This window comes from Elephantulus edwardii, unplaced genomic scaffold (genome assembly GCF_000299155.1).
Source record: "Elephantulus edwardii isolate Elephantulus edwardi_28Jun2011 unplaced genomic scaffold, EleEdw1.0 scaffold00153, whole genome shotgun sequence".
In the NCBI taxonomy this organism is placed as follows: domain Eukaryota; kingdom Metazoa; phylum Chordata; class Mammalia; order Macroscelidea; family Macroscelididae; genus Elephantulus; species Elephantulus edwardii.
The window spans coordinates 1,706,493-1,720,308 of record NW_006399903.1 but is presented as its reverse complement, the minus strand read 5'-3'; positions in this window follow the sequence as shown (position 1 = coordinate 1,720,308).

Sequence of the window (13,816 nt, the reverse complement as noted above, 5' to 3'; positions counted from 1 at the left end):
AAAGTCAAGCCTTGAGTTGCAATATCAAAGCAAGAGAGCTCTGGTGACTTAGTGGTCAGGCGCTGTGCTGCCAATCCAAAGGTATGCATTTCGGATCCACCAGATGCTCCAGGAGAGAATGATGGGAAATCTCCTACTATGTGATTTACCACCTCTGAAAACCCACTGGAGAATCAGCTAGGAGCCAGTTTCACCTTGACAGCACATAACAACAACATGGGAAAAATATTTAACGATACAAGAAACATCAAAAGAAGATGCAAGGAATACACAAGAGCTACTGTACTTAAAAGAATTGATGGCCACTGAATCAATATGCTGTACATTTTTGGCAGGGTCCACATAAGAGACAAAATCTACTGCCATAGTTCCACATGAATCCCCGGCATGTCCGTGTAGACTGTTGTTGTTATGTGCCATCAAGTCACTTGTGACTCATAGCCCTAAACCCTGCTCTATACTGTGCCAACCTCACTGTCTTTGACACAATTATTCCCATTTATAGGGTGGCATTTTTGACTGTGTGGATCACAACAAGCTATGGCTGACTCTGAGAAGAATGAGAATCCCAGACCATTTGATTGTGCTAATATGAAACCAGTACTTGGACCAAGAGTCAGTTGTCAGAACAGAGCAAGGAGACGCTACATGGTTCAAAATCAAGAAAGGGGTGCATCAGGGATGTATTCTGTCTCCATACCTTTTCAATCTGTATGCAGAACAGATCATCCGAGATGCTGGGCTGTACTAGGAGGAATGTGGCATCAGGATTGGTGGAAGAATCATCAACAACCTGTGTTATGTGGATGACACAACTCTGCTTGCTAAAACTGAGGAGGACCTGAAGCACTTGCTGCAGAAGGTCAAGGACTGGAGCCTTCAATATGGATTGAAGCTCAACATCAAGAAAACAATAATTCTCACCACTGGGCCAATTGGCAACATCAGTATGGATGGTAAAGAGATTGAGATAGTTAACAGTTTTAGTTTACTTGGTTCCAGTTAACACTCTTGTTAACAGCAGCCAGGAAGTCAGGAGATGAATTGCATTGGGAAAGTCAGCTGTCTGGGACCTCTTAAGAGTACTGAAGAGCAATGACGTCAGGCTGGAGACTAAGGTGTGCTTGATCCAGGCTATAGTCTTCACAATTATGTGCTATGCATCTGAGAGTTGGACAGTGAATAGGGATGATAGAAGGAGAATTGATGCCTTTGAGCTGTGGTGCTGGAGAAGGGTGTTGAATATACCATGGACTGCTAGTGTTACTGAATGCAGGGGGTTCTTTCTGTAGTCAGTCAAGACAAAGGGACTGCAATATCCATAAATGCACTTTATTATGCAGATCTGGGAGACAGCAAGTCATCTCTAAGACTGCCTCCCAGTCTTCAAGTGATCATGGCCTTATACACTAGGGTGAAACTTTAGCTCATTTAACAATGCAGCTTTCCTAGTAAGAAAAGGTAATTTCTACATCTGAAATGGACAGTTCCCATTTAAGTATCAGTAATTCAGGAAGGCCCCAATTATCTTCCTGGTAAACAGGCAGATTAAGATATAATTTATGTGACTGGAGAACCAGCTTCACCAGGATCTAGGATAGATGCGTTTCCTCCTCTGGTAAACAGACGGATCAAACTACTCCACATGACTAAAGACAGGAAACTTATTAATATCACCCTATCACTAGGAAAACAAACAGGTTTGTCCTTGGAGTCAAGGATTCTGAAGCTTCATCTGACATACTTTGAGCATGTTGCAAGGTGGGACTGGTCCTTGGAGAGGGACATCATGCTTAGTAGAGTGAAGGGACGTCGCAGGAGAGGAACACCTTTGATGAGATGGATTGATTCTGTGAGTGGAGTGGTGGGACTGAGTGTGTTTGAGACGGCGAGGTTGGCACAAGATAGAACAGCCATTTATAACAACAACAAACAACAATAAGTTCAGAATTCTCTATATAGGTATCTGTCATAAAATTCTAGTTATTTTTCTTCAGCCTGCAAAACTAGTTACTTAGCCTCTGAATTCTGTTTCCTGTCTTTAGTCTTGTAAAGTGGATCTATCATTCTCTTTACCAGAAGAGGAAATGTATCTTTCCTAGATCTCTTTGAGGCTGTTTCCCCAGTCATATGTAAATTGCATCTTAATCTGTTTACCAGGAAGGAGACTGTCCCCTTACTGAATTACTAGTGTTAAGTGAGTTGTGTCTCATCCTGGTATATAAACCCATGACCACTCCCAGACAGAGAGGCAGTCTTTAAGGCTGAGATCCACTGTCCTCCACAGATCTGTAATAAAGTGCATTTATGGATATTACAATCCATTTGTCTTATTGGCGATTGATCACGGAAAGAACCTCTTGAGTTCAATAACACCATTACCTCAATCACTGAATCAATCATTTCATCGAGGGTCTTCTTCTCCTGCTCTGTCCCTCCACTCTCCCAAACATGATGTCCCTCTCCAAGGACTTGTCCTAGTAGCCTACAGAGTCCGAGTTCCATTTATCTCATTTTTATTTTGGGCATTTGGAGACCTTAATGCATACACATACTCACAGTGACCTTGATGCAACAGAATGAAACACTGGCCAGCCTTTGAGCCCAATTCTTGAAGCCATTGAGCCAGTCTGTGTCATTGAATCCTTCAATTTTTGCTGACTTTTTACTACAGATGCTATCCTTCTTTAGGGAACGGTCCTTCCTGATAATACATTCAAAGTACAGGAGATGAAGCCTTTTAATCCTCACATGCAAGGAGCGTTCAAGCCATACTTCTTCTAAGACAGAGTCTAGAAAAACTCGAAACACACCCACCCAAATCACTGAGTTTGATCTCTGGTGGTGGCAACAAAACCTTTGGTGAACTGGGCGCACATGCGTGTGTAGGATATCATTTGCGTCCTAGAAGCCAATCTTAAATGGTTAGGAAGATTATTTTCCCCCTCAATTTTGACTTCTCTCTGATAGCTTGAGGGCTCTGGTGGAGTGGTCCACCAGGAGCTGCACTGCTCACCCACACACTGTGCCTCTCTGGTACTTCAAATGTCCAAGCAGCTTCACGAGAGAAAGATGGGCACTCTCCTCCTGTGTGATTTGCAGCCTCAGAAACCCACTGGAGGCTCAGCTATGAATCGAGTCAGACTTGACAGCAATGAGTGGAGTTTTTTAGTTTCTTGATGTTGTTGTTGTTGATTGTCGGCAAGTCGAGTACAGCTCATAGCGATCCTAAGAACAAAAGGCCTGAAGCCCCTCTACAATTATTGACATTTATCAAAGTTTGTAGCGTTTCCTGAGGCATGTTATTTAGGAAGTGGATGCCACTCTTGCTTGATAGTATATGCCTTTTACCCAGATTAAAACTACTGAAAGGATTTCCTGGGGAAGTGAATGTCTTAAGATTCACATCTAGAAACAGGCTTTGCATTTAATAAGAGTGGAAGCTGCATCTGCCCTTCTCTCTTTGAGACCAACACACATATCAGCCCATCAGAGGCCTGTGAGGAGCATAACTGTCTACTTACCGCCACATTTCCCTGATTTATTCACCCACAGAGCACCTTTTCTTCAGCTTTGTTACTGACATGAGCAGAGCACAGTTTGGAATATATTGATTAGACTCCTTTGAACTTGTCATTTCTACTTTGATGCATGCAACAAGGTCCCTCCTATTTAGCACCATTTATGTAAATGAATAATAACCACAGCTATTATTTGCTGAGTGTTACTATGGAACAAATGCTGGCCTTAGCGTTTTTATTCTTTTTTTAAAAAATGGCTTATAATCATTTATTCACACCATGTTTCCTTCATGCATATTGTGTTTTATATAATCATTCCTGTACATTAATTCCTACTGATCTATGCCTTTTATCGGTGCTTCTTCAAGTCCCCATTGAACCTTTCCTCTTTGCCTACCCCTCACTTGCCCCCCCACCTCTGCTATTCTAGTGATTTTCCTCGCTTCCCTTTTCCTATACCCTCTCTCCTTTTCCCCTTTGAACATTCACACACATCCTGCTCTGTTATCCTCCAACTTTCACAATAATCGTTTTATGCAATATTTGTCCTTATTATTCTGAGTATTTTATGAGTATTACCTTATTAATCCTATCAATCTTGTGAAATAGATATTGTCATCATACGTGTTGTACTGACAAATAAACCGAGACAACCCAAAGGCACACAGCTAATGAGTAGATGGATTTTAATAAAGTTCTCAAGTTCTGGAATATGAATGTAATACCATTCTTGATTGCTGAGTTACCTGATCTTTTTTCACGATAGCTCCTGAGCCTGAGATGTGTACAATGCAAGATATATAGTTTGCTTTTTATTAATAAAAGGTGATGCTACATGAATCAGTGCATTATTCTCTACCTTTCATAAGTGAACTTGCCTCTAGGTCACCTGTACTCTTCCTTACAGTGTCACTGCCTAAAATGGACTACAGCCAAGGTCATCTTCTTCCCCAACCTCCTCCCCAGGAGGAGGTTGTGATGACTGGCTAAGGAGACCACAGGACATATGTTGTTGCAAGGAGCCAGCCCATAGTTGACAACTGCAAGTCATCTGCCAGGACTCAGCTTGAAAAATCACGCTGTAGTTGTGGGTCACAAAGCAAATGCAGACATCACAAAACAGACTGCCAGAGGATAACAAACATTTGAATATAAATTAAAAGAAGCTTTGCAGAGACAGCATACCAGAAAGCCCAATTAACAAAGCGAACCATATGTTACCACCAGAATGCTTGGACATAGTGTAAAGCACACACTCGCATTGAATGCAAAGAAATTGCTGTTGCATCAGACCAGCTGGAACCAGTGCCAAACCCAGATGCTGCAGCAATAAAAGAGTTTCCCTAGGAGTCACTTTCGATGCCCCCCAATAAAACAGCTATTAAAGGTATACACACCCTGAAGCACTGAACAAATAGCGGTGGAAGGAAAAGAAAAACCAATAAGCTTTGGGGCCTGTTTTATATTTTCTCTTCCACATTGGATTTCCACAGACTTTGATTTATTCTGTAACATCTAAAAAGGCACCAGTGAGTCGTGGCGAATAGCATGAGCTTGGAGTATGAGGACGTGTGGTCTTTGCAAGATATTTAGTCTAAGTATCAATCACTACACATATATAAACATGGATAACAATACTGTCCTCATTAAACTTGAAGATAAAAAAAATGACTTTGCTTGCTGCACGTGAAGAGGACTTACTGAAGCACTTAATAAAGAACACAGATTACAACCTTCACTATGGATTAACCCTAAAATATAGTTGTTGTTGTTGTTAAGTGTCGCTGAGTCATAGGCGACTAATAGTGACCCTATGAATAAAAGTCCTCGACACTTGCGTGCATGACTTTTATCCTCTCTCCAGGTTCATAGAGTTTCAGGAAGCAAGCGATTTACGGAAGTGGATGCCACTCCTGCTTCCAAGCATGTTTTAACTGGAGAGCACCACCAAACACTGTCCACCATGGGTAACCATTATTGCATTTGACACATCACTGTCAGAGTGTTCAGCTTTACAGTGGCCACAAGTTACCTTTGTAAGGCAAGTGGACACACCAGGGCTATATGACCTTGAAGACTGTTTGAACAAAAAAAATGAAAAACAGGCCTTAAGGCCACGGATTAGAGTCACCCACCTTTAGCTTGATAGCATCACTTTCTGTACACTAGGCCAACTGGTCTCTCTCTATGTTGTTAAGTGCCGTCGAGTCGCAGGCGACTCACAGCAACTCTATGAACAAAAGTCCTCAACACTTGCGTGACTTTTATCCTTGCTCCAGGTTCATCGGGTTTCTGGAGGCAAGCGATAATGATTACCCATGGTGGACAGTGTTTGGTGGCGTTCTCCAGTTGAAACAAGCTTGGAAGCAGGAGTGGCAGCCACTTCCTTAAATAGCTTGTCCCTGGAAACCCTATGAACCTGGAGCAAGGATGAAAGTCACGCAAGTGTCGACTTTTGTTCTTAGGGTCGCTATGAGTCGCCTATGACTCACGGCACTTAAGAACAACAACAATTTCATGAGAGGAAATTGCCTATATCTCTCCCTTGGAGCAGTAAGTGGATTTGAACCATGTACTTCTGGGTTGCCAGCCTAACTCTTTACCACTAGGTCATCAGAGGTCCCTAAACAAATATAGAAGAACCAATATATGGATTTGAATTAATCCCACTCGAATTTAGAAGTCATCTGAAGAACACGTTTGCGTATGAGCATATATGTATATACACGCATAAATATATACATATGTATATACACCTCCTCTCATGTCATTTACTGCTTCTGAAAACCTGCTGGAGAGTCCGTTATGTGTCAGTTCTGAATGGATGATACACAGCAACAAAAACAACACACACACACACACACACACACACACACACACACACAGTTGTTGTGTATTTCCCTGTCAGAACTGACCCATAGCTGACACCCAAATGGGATTTCAGCAGCAGTTCATGGCAAAGGAGGAGATCTTCCATCTTCCTTCTGTGGAGAAGCTGGTGAATTTGAACTGCATACCTTTGGGTTGCCATTGCAGCTCCTTACCACTAGACCACCAGAACTTCCTGGCACAAGCATACCCACAAATAAATACACAAATGTGAAAGTCTCCTTAGTGGTAAGGATTTGCACTGCCAGTGCAAAGGCACACTGATCAAAGCCACCAGCTGCTCCATGTGAGAAAGATAGGCTATCTCCTTCCACGGGATTTACTGCCTCTAAAATCCTGCTGGAAGGTCAGCTATGACTCTTTTCCAGTTGGACAGTACATAACACCAATATGGAGCTCCAGTGACCTAGTGAGTAATAAGTTGCACTGCCAATCCAAAGGCAAGTGGTTTGAATTCACCACCTGCTCTTTGGAAGGAAGGTAGGTAATCTCTTGCCATACAATTTGCAGTCTATGGAATCCTGTGAGGGCATCAGCATGAGTTGGTTCTGACTGTACAGCAATGAGTTTATGTGTGTGTGTGTGTGTGTGTGTGTGTGTGTGTGTGTGTGTGTGTATTATATTTGTTGTTGTTATGTGCCATCGAGTCACCTGCAACTTATAGTGACCCTATGTGCAATAGCCCTAAACCTGGCTCTATCCTGTACCAATCTCACTATCTCTGACACACCTACCCCCATTACACCAGTCACTGAATCAGTCCATCTCATTGAGGGGTTTCCTCTATATGTTATTTAACACGGTGTTGGAGCTTACTCAAAGCTTAAACTCCAGCAGGCTTTCAGACTGTGTGAATTGTCTTTCTCCCATGTAATAGCTGGTGGATTCAAGCCACGTGTCTTTGGGTTGGCAGCACAACTCCTTACCAGTAAGCGACACCAGAGCGCGTTCTATCTATCTATCTATCTATCATCTATCTATATCTATCTATCTCTATCTCATGCAGAGAGGTCTACCAGAGCTCCATATATAGATGCACAACATACAGGGAGGTCTGGTGGCCCAGTGGGTGTGGGTAAGATGTTGTGCTACCAACCCAAAGCCATGAGGTGAAATCCAGCAGTTACCCTGTGGGAAAATGAAGAGTAATGCCTCTGAAAATCTGCTTGAGTGTCACTTACGGTTTGGTTTCAACTTGACTTTACATAAAAACCAACAACAAATACAATGTATACGCAACAAAACAGAACATATAGCTATTCAAAGCTAATGTATGTATCCAGCGTAATACACATATATACAAATGTAACATGTACATATCTCTAAGCATAATACTTATATATACACCTCCAACACATATATACCCAAGTGTAATATGTAGTGTCCAAATGTGACATGTATATTAAATATTTGTCCATGTCTAACATATATCTCCAAATGTAATATATAGTTAAATATGTATGTATCTCAAACATTTTATTGTGGTTTGGGTGCAGGTCTATAGGACAAATCAGTTTTCCATTCAAAAACAACACATTTTGTTTTGTCCACTTGTTACAACTCCTTCAGTGCAATTGTATCTTCCCACTGCTGGTTTCTCTCCATTTCTATTCACTCTCCTGCCTCTTCCTGCCTCCTGAACCTTACTTCTGCACAACTCCTGCCATTATGGTTGAGTAAACATTTGGAACATTTCACAAATTTGTCAACCTTATGCTGAAGGGAGCACCTCTGGCATTTTGTTATTGTAATAGCAATCAGCAGTATGGGTCATCATGTATCCACATATCCATTAATGTATTCAAGAAGCCTTTCCTGGGTAGCCTTTAGGGTGAGTGTCCATTCTGCTGAAGATATATAACCGAGACACAGCAATTATGTCCAAGAAGCTTATAGACTGATGGGTGAGACACCTGGGAAGGGAAAGAATTGTTATAACAAAATAACCAGCAGTGCGGAACTAGATGTATGCAGGGAGCATCATAAGATGTTATTGAATTTGTCCTCTGGGTTCAGTAAAGACTTCCTGGTGAGAGAGCCACTTGATTTGGATTTTGAAAAAAATCAATAATGTTCTCATGAGGAAACAGGTATTAGAGGTTATATTGATCTGCTTTTCCACTTATTGAAACTTGTGTTGCAAGAATTATGACCAATTGTTCTCTCTGTTTAGTTTACTTTTTGTTGCTCCATTCAATTAGACTCATCTACATTTCTTTCATGTGTTCTTTTAGCATCTAACTCTTCCAACCCAACTCAGTCCCTAGAAAGCACAGTTCTGTAAAAAAAGAGTCTGTAGACTCTTGAAAAAGAGACACAAATAAACACTACTCAGCTAAGATTTTCCCTGATCTTTCTAAGATATGGGACTTCTGAAATTTATTTCACTATTTTGGTGCCTTAATTTCACCTACATATGAGTACAGTTGGTGGTCTGTACCACAATCAACTCCTGGCCTAGTTTTCACAGCTGATATTGAGCCCTGGCTCCACAGTCAACACTCTCGGCACTAGTAGCCAGGAAATTAAAAGATGTATTGCGATGGGAAAGTCTGCTGTTAGGGACCTCTCCAAAGTTCTGAAGAGCAATGGTTTCTCTCTGGAGACTAAAGTGTGTCTGATACAGGGCATGGTCTTTGCTATCACTTGTTATACATCAGAGAGTTGGACAGTGACTAAGGAGGATAGAAGGAGAACTGATGCCTTTGAGCTGTGGTGCTGGAGAAGAGCATTGAATGGACCATGGACTGCTAGGAAAACAGAATTCATCCTGGAAAGGGTTAAAATGGGTGGATCCCTGGAGGCAAGAATTCTGAGGCTCCTTCTAACATACTTTGGACATGTTTTAAGGAGGGACCAGTACTTAGAGAAGGACATTATGCTTGGGAGGGTGGAGGGACAATGCAGGTGGGGAAGGCCCTCTTTGAGATGGATTGATTCAGTGAGTGGGGTAATCGGGATGGAGCAGAGTTTAGTGCTGTTGTACATAGGGTTGTTATCAGTCGCAAGTGAGTCAACATCACATAACAACAATTTCATCTGCAAAAAAGGAAATTATGCCTACCTTGTAGGGTAAAGGCAGTATTCAGTTAAATAAGATATACCTCAGAGAAATGGAAAATAAGGAAATAAAATCATTCTTGGAGAATTACAGCATTAATCTCTCTAATGTTTCATAGAAATATCTTCATCAAGAAATAAAGCAAGGAATTATAAGTGTAGTCCCACAAACACATAGAGAAACATTAAAAATCTCTGGCTGTAAGAAACATGCAAATGAAAACCATAATGAGATACCATCCTCACTCCAGGAGCAGTAGCAAAATCTTCCAGGGTAGCAAGCATGGTCAATGCTGGAGAGGACATGTAGAGATTGGAACTATCATGCACTGCTGGTGGGATTGTAAAATGATTCAATCACTCTAGGAGGCAGTTTGGCATTTCCTCAACAAGCTAAATATAGAAATTCTCCATGTTCTAACCACTTCGCTTCTTGGAATATATCCCGAGGAATTCAGAACTGAGACACAAACAGAGATATGTGCATCTATGCTCATAGCATCATTATTCACAGAAGCATGAAAATGGAAACAACTCAAATGCCCATCAACAAACAAATGGATAAAACAACTGTGGTATACTCACACAATGGAATAGTATGCAGCACTAAAGAACAACAAAGTATTCATAAAGTATGATACAACATGGGAGGGTTTAGAAAGCATTATGTTGAGCTGAGTAACTCAGTCTCAAAAGGACAAGTACTGCACAACAACATTACTATGACAACAGCAGGGTAACTGAGGTATGAGGTTGGGGAGTGGAAGAATAGAAATGTAAGGAGTAAGATGCAATGGAGACTTGAGGAGACGTGGAGATAAAAGTAATACATCAGTGTTGTTGCATTGTTGAGTACCATTGAGTTGGAATCGATCCATAGTTGATCCTCTGGCAGGTTTTCAGGGGCACTTAACAGTTAATCACACGGGAGTAGATTGCCCATCCTTCTCCTGTGGAGCAGCTGGTGGCTTCGAACCACGTGCCTCTAGAGTTTCAGTGCAGCTTTTTGCCACTAGGCCACCAGAGCTCCCAATGCATCAGTAGTAATTAATTATATAAAACAGTGCACAGAAAGATTGTATAAAACAAAATGTACATGAATGAAACAATATCAATGAATGATTGTGTAAAAGTGGATGGTAGTATTAATAAATTATACATTTTAAAAATTAAAAAAATTAACAACAGTAACAACAACAGCAACAAAAGAATTGTCCCTTGGATTATACTTCAGAAATATCCAGTGCTATGGAGTTTTCCAATCTTCCTATCCTCTTGATTCTTCTGATAAAAAGTTTCCTCATTCTCCTAAGAATTATTGTTACAGTGAGCCACTATTTCTATGGAAATAGTTCACATTTCAAGAGTGGTAGAGGAAAAGAAATAAGATATTTTTTAGTTGAGGACAGAATGTGCGCATCAGGAAGGCAGGTGGTCAGTCATTCATAGAGTCATTGCCTCAAACGTTGACAGTGCACACCTTCGTCATGGACCGGCAAGGCACTTGCCCCATTTAAATGAACATCCAGTCTGATTCAAAGCCACATTGATAATACTGAAGGAATACGTTTTCTTACTACTTTGGTTTCTGAAAAACCAGTAGCTCTGATGTGCTGAGCAATCATATTGCAGACTTTTGAAGTTAGAAGGGCCTTCAAAGTAGTTAATCCTCCCAGAAAAATGTAACTTTTATTGTTGTTTTTTGGACATCTGTGCTGCCTTCTCGGACCACTCACAATGTGCACATGCCTACATTCCATATACTAGCAAACAGATAGGTCTTGGAGAGGGTGCAGCCGAAGTGCTCTTTGGAGGCAAGCATGATGAGGTTTTCTCTCACATACTTTGGGCATGCTGCTAGAAGGGGCTATTCCTTGGTGAGGGACACGATGCTGGGAAGGGTGGAGGGTCAGAGAATGAGAGAGAGACCCTCGACCAGGGGCATTGACACGATTACTACTGCAATGGGCTCTTGTGTGTCAGGAAGTGTGAGGATGGCACAGGGTAGAACAGGGTTCAGATCTTTTGTTCATAGGGTCATTATGAGTCATACTCGACTTGAAGGCACTGAACAACAACAACATGTTGATGTCTTCAGTGGAATGTCAGCCAGCATTTAAAATGCAACATTTAAGTTGTAAATCCACAAGAAACTGCATAAATTAATCTGATTTTTGTAAGATGGTGAGGGTGTAACTGAGAGGGAGGGAAGAGAAAGAAAGAAAAATTGAGAACTATAAGGGAAACAGACAGAACAATAGCATAGCTTGCTTTCTTTCAACTTCAAGAACTAGGTCAAAATTTGGCTAAGACAGTGAGTTACTGCAGTCAGAATTTTCATGTGAATTTGAGCCCATCACGGATTACGTTTATAATGTTGAACTAATTCTTTAGACTTGCTCTTTCTTTTTTTTTTTTTTAATCTGGAAAATGGAGATGATTACAATACTAACCTATAAAGTTTTTATATGGAATAAATTTTTTTTATTCATAATGAATTCTGTGGTGTCTAAGATTTATCACTCAAAATATCTTAGCCAAGTATTAATATTATTTTGTGCTGAAGTATTTATGGTATTAAGAATAGAGGATTAGGATGGGGATACAAGCCCAATCCTACTACAACTCATGGAACCTCAGTGCTACCTCATTTTTGGGGGAGATGCCTGCCTTCAATTGATTGGCTACAATGCACACCAGTCTCTGCAGGCCCACAGTCATGTGAGTCATTCCCCGGACAGGTCTGAGTCTCTGGAAGACTTTCCAGTGAACCAATAAACCCATGGGACATAGAGGAGCCAGGGAACTGAACAAAGAAGAGGCTGTTGATGTCAGAAATCATGCAGTGACACAGCAGATCAAGCAAATGAACAACATTGACGTGCACTTCTTATAACTGGTCTACTACTAACCTAGTTGTCGTCATGTACCATTGAGTCAAAGCTGACCCATAACTGACCCTCTGGTGCATTTTCAGAAGCAGTTAATCTCACGGGAGGAGAGTGCCCATCCTTCTTCTGCAGAGCAACTGGTAGATTTGAACTGCGTGCCTTCAGGATCTTAGTTCTACTAACCTTAGTAGAACAAATTATGATTGCATGAGCTCTCAGATCAAGTCTTAGATGAGAACTTAAAAAGAACACACATTCTTTAAATAAATGATAATTAGAGTAAGATGTCTCCACCAGGAAAAGAGAAGCATGAAAATATTTGGGAATAAGGGACTCGCTATAGCAATTAGAAGACAATAGGAAGAACTGGAAACAAAAAGGTCTGGAAGAGAGTCAGACAGTTAGAGAAAGTCATTAACTATGACAGCAGGAAGAATGGACACACGTGGGCAGGTTGCAGCTGTGCAGGAACCCCACATATTGGCAGCTTGGGACTGTGGGGAAACATCATATGTCCACCATTCTACTAGTGAGGTGAGACTGTGAGAGGGACACTTGTGGATTTGTATATTCTGTGGGAAATGCAGAGCCTGAAGCTGAAGGTTCAAGTACACCTAGAGGTGCCTTGAAACAAGATGTGGCACTGAGCTCCTATACAATTAGCCTGTAAAAGCCTGAGGAAGCACAATTCTGATGCATAAGATGTCACTATGGATCAGAAAAGATCCAATGGCAACTGATTATTGATGGTAAATTCAATCAAGTGCTTGACATTGGCTTTGGAACCATTTGTTAGTGGGGCCAGGAGTCAGAAAGACTAGTTTGGAGGTGGGGTCTATAGTTCAGTGTTGATCTGTCACTCTGCCTGGCTGCTGTGGTCTTCTGATGAATGTGGTGTTCTGAGAATAATAGCTTCTGTCACAAGAACAATCAAGTCCATCTTCAAACTCTTTCGCTTGTAACCATACTTAAAAGATGACGTGGGGAAATCCGGTTTTGAGCCTTGGAGGGGTCTGGTCGTATAAAATTTACATAACACAATTCAGAATCAATCCATATTCAACACCCTGCTTGTTGAGTTGATTCTGACTCACAGTTCATTGTTAATCAGTTATTTCAGGTACAGTAACTCTGTGCATCCTTTCCATCTTCTTTGTATGTCTTCTGCATCATTTTATATCTTGCCTATAGACTCCTTCAATGTTGTGATTTGAGGCTTGCTTCTGTTCCTCAGTTCTTTCATTTCAGCTTGAGAAATGCTGAATGCGTTCTTTCCTTTTGGTTTTCTAACTCCAGCTCTTTTTACATTTCATTTTGCTACAATACAGGAAAAAAAAAAAGAAGGAAGCCAATACAGTGTGTGAGGGAGCCAGTTACTTGGTGGAAAACTGGACATTGAGCCTGCTGGGACCTTTAAGGGGCAGAGTTTAGCACACTCAGAGTAGTCTGCCCAGA